Here is a 4,164-nt window from a genome sequence, read left to right on the forward strand (position 1 = left end):
CGAGATTGTAGAAAAGGTTAAATAAAAAATATAAAAATTGATAACAGGAAATAAATAAAATCCTTTAGCTACATACTTTATACATAAGAAAATATTCCTTAAAAAGTGTGAAGACATTCAAGAAATTCCAGTGGAAATGAAGTACCCGATTTCAGTTGCCCTCTCACAGACCACTAGAGATCACAATCAAGGCAAACAGCAAAGACGTTTATTAAAAGCTTGAGCTTGGTCCTCCACGCACTCTGTAACCGGTTACTCTAAGAGGCCCCTAGCACAAAAGTAGCACAGCTTTTATGGTATCAAACAAACAAGTCTAGGGGGTTTCCACACAAGTAAGTTCACAAGTTCAGTGGGTTGATCCCACTTAACTTTTTATGATGGAACAATTAGGCAACTGTTCTGTTCCTTAAGGGTGGGCAGGGTTGATGGTAACCTGCTTTTTTTTTGAGAACTGTTCCTCATTCAGGGTTATTCTGAGGGCAGCACAGCTACAAGTCGGTGGGGTTAATCTTAAAATGGAGTCACTTTAGCTCTTCATTCCCTCCTCTTCTAGAGCATCGGGGACCAATCTTGGTCCCCTAATTGGCACAGTCTTTTATATTTACGGTTTGGTATTGGGATCTCAGAACCAAAAATGGACTGTCCTGATCTCTTTTTACAAGATCCAATTATGAGTAACAAAATTAACAGTACGAAAGGCCCGTACATTTTTTTAATCCAGAGGATACCAATTTTTCCCAGTTGTTTCTAAAGCTTTCTTTATTACCCTCCTCTTTTTTACAATTCCTTGAGCTTGTTTGTGACTAGAGTTTAACACTGACCATTTTTTCCTGTTGCTTGTGGAACTAAGTTATCTCAGAACAGCCACAAGGCACCACTGGGATGCAGAAGCTTGCTAGGTTTTGAGGCTAAGAGCAGGGCTGGGTCTCATTCCTTTTACTACCAGCATTGATAACACACTCAGAGTATTACCAAACCAGAGCCAAACAAGGCAGTGACTATAGAGTGGATTTCCAGTCACTATGCACTGAAGTGCCTGAGGCAAGCAAGACAGTGATATCTTTGCCCCCAATATCCACTGTGGGAATAGAGAGGGTTTTTGGATTTCACCAAAATGAAGGTCCCACAAGATCTGAGTTTTCCACTGGCATGCAGTCTCAGGTGATGGAGCCAGGCAGGAGGTCAGTCTTCTTTTACCATGGTGGGGGTGGTCTATGTGACAATGTAGATTTCCTCCAGGTGACTGTCAGGCTGTCTTTAAACTTTACCCATTAGTGTGTGCAGCAGCAGCAGCAGCAGAATCTCTCAGTGGGTCCAAGGGAGTGTCTCACCTCATGCTGGGCTGCAAATTCCTACACAGACTGGTTAAGGATACATTGCATAGGTTTGGCAGGCTTTGGACCCTTGGATTTTAAGACTGTTTAGACAATAGCCCAGGACAATTTACCAAAATTACTTTTTTTTTTTTTTAACTAACGGGATATTTTTGTAAACAGACACAAAAGGCTTAGTCTTGTAACTATCTCTGACAGATGCAATCTCCACACTTGCAAACCTGTTTTTATGCTTTTTTAAAAAAAATAATTATTTTATCTATTTTACCTTGTTTTCCAAAAATGACTCTGGACTCTTGGTTTTAAAAGGGGGCTTCTGTCCCACAGCTCCAGTATCCTTTTTTAAAAAAGTACTAAAACTTTTAAATACCCTCACATAATGTCATTTAAGAATCCCAAAATGAAATAAATTCACATATAATCACTCCAAAATGCTTCAAAAGAAGATGAAGTAAATTTTCTTCTACTTTTAAATTTATTCTGAAAGCCTTGTGCTGGCTGGCCACACCTGTAATCCTATCTACTTTGGATATCTATTCAGGAGCCTGAGATCTGTGGATAACTGTTGGAAGCCAATCAGGGCAAAGTAAATGTAAATCTGAGTGTGTTATCAATGCTGGTAGTAAAAGGGATGAGACCTAGCCCTGCTCTTAGCCTCAAAACATAGCAAGCTTCTGCATCCCAGTGGTGCCTTGTGGCTGTTCTGAGATAACTTAATTCCACAAGCAGCACATTTATTCAAAATACCTTCATATCAGTGTTCTGCATCAATTTCTTTGTTAACGATATTATATGGGTAAAATAGAGAAAATAAACTCTTCCATCTAAGAACATTTTTATACTTTTTATTGTAAAAATACTGTACAGAGGACATTTGCATGAGCAAATAATGAATACATTTCCTAACAAGCATTGTTACCTCCTCCTTTGTTTTCCCCCACCATCCCTTCCCTCCAAACTCCACAATACACTACCCTCCCCCTTCCCCTGCCTAAATTGTTAAGTTCATTTTTTAACAGAGTGTCTTGTACATCTCATTGTTACAAGGGGTCAACCTGTAACGCTATTTAAGCATTTTGTATTTCCCTTCCTCTCACCAAATTAGAGAAACGTATACACAGGATGTAGGTGTACCAACTCCAAATACAGTGAAAACAGGGGTATAGCGTGAGGGGGGGGAACATAAAGAGAAACAGTTAAATCACATCTCACATTATAAGTATGTTAGAAACAAGAGCAAGAAAGAAAATAAAAACACTTGTGTCGCTATCTTGGGGTTCATTTCACTTAATAGCATCTTATCTGGTCATATGCACATAGCTTTTGATCTTTTCTGCTTATCCCAGACATATATTAGGTATTGAAAATAAGGGAAACCATGGGACGTATGTTTCTTTGGACTTGATTTACTTCACTTAATTTTTTTTCCAAGTAGTTCCAATTCCTAACAAATTGGGCCATGTCATTCTTTCTGATGGAGGCATAGAATTCCATTGTGTATATATACCACATTTTCATGATCCATTTATTTACGGAGGGCCAACGGGGTGGGCTCCATATCTTAGCTATGGTAAATAATGCTGCAGTAAACATAGTTGTGCTGGTAGTTTTAGTATGGTCTTGTTTGTAAATCCCCAAAAGTGGGATTGCTGGGTCACAGAGGAGCTTTATATGGAGTCTTTTAAGGAGCCTCCATACTGCTTTCCAAAATGGTAGAACAAGTTTACACTCCCACCAAGAATGCCATAGGGTCCCCTTGTGGCCACATCCTCTCCAGTGTCTGATGTTGTAAAAATATGAAAAGCTTCACGAATTTGCATGTCGACCTTGTGCAGAGGCCATGCTAATCTTCTCTGTATTGTTCCATTTTTTTAATGTGCTGCTGAATTGTGCACAGTACATTTTTATATGTAAACTGGAACTGATTTTCTTAAACTTCAAAAGAAGTAAATTCAAAAGAATTCTTGTGAAATTTTAGAACAATGTATTTCTTACATAACCACACATTTAAGAATAGTCAAGATTCACATGTCAAAAACAAAATAATTCCAGATATTTGTTGTTCAAGAGATGTGTAGGAGGAGGAATTCAATTATTCTATACAAGGCACCTGTCACAATGAACACTGCAGCAAGTGTTCAGGTTTGTTAAAAAGTTTTAATGTTTTAGAGTATTTAATTTTGGGAATTTGCTTATATATGCCAAAATTAGGACTGTTTGGCAGGTCATAAAACTTTTCTATAAAGTATTTAAGATTTATAGTAGCAGACATATGCAACTAAGTATGTCCATTTCAGTTTATAGAAATATTACTACTGAGGGCTGGGAAGGTGGTCTCAGTGGTAGAGCACTTGCCTTGCATGCATGAGGCCCTGGGTTGGATTCCTCAGCACCACATAAGCAAAAAGAAAAAAGCCGGAAGTGGCGCTGTGGCTCAAGTGGTAGAACGCTAGCCTTGAGCTGAAGAGCTGAGGGACAGCGCCCAGGCCCAGAGTTCAGGCCCCACGACTGGACCAAACAAAAACAAAAACAAACAAACAAACAAAAAAAGAAATATTACTAATGAGAAGTTGCAAAGTATTTGTGTAAAGAAGCAGAGTGAAGAGTTAAAACTTTGTTAATTACACAGTTTCTGTTAAATTTAGGGCTTCCTTACTTTATATGTTAGTGAGGAACAAATGGTGATATAAGCCATATACAAATGCTGAGATGAGTCATATAAAATAATCTTAGTGGATAACTTTAAAGACTATTTATAGCCTATAAAACTCTTGTTAAACATCATAATCTTATCCAGTTTCAAATGTACAGGAATATGAGAAAATAGTAA

General features: G+C 38.1%; 1 non-coding gene across 1 annotated transcript; it reads right to left on the reverse strand.

Annotated features, from left to right (window-relative positions):
• Positions 1-3,124: 3,124 nt before the first annotated feature.
• Positions 3,125-3,229, reverse strand: LOC122128283. Its single transcript, XR_006151401.1, has one exon. It is a non-coding gene; the product is annotated as a U6 spliceosomal RNA (small nuclear RNA).
• Positions 3,230-4,164: the final 935 nt, after the last annotated feature.

This window comes from Dipodomys spectabilis, unplaced genomic scaffold (assembly GCF_019054845.1).
Source record: "Dipodomys spectabilis isolate Male_0828 unplaced genomic scaffold, ASM1905484v1 ptg000327l, whole genome shotgun sequence".
Taxonomy (NCBI): domain Eukaryota; kingdom Metazoa; phylum Chordata; class Mammalia; order Rodentia; family Heteromyidae; genus Dipodomys; species Dipodomys spectabilis.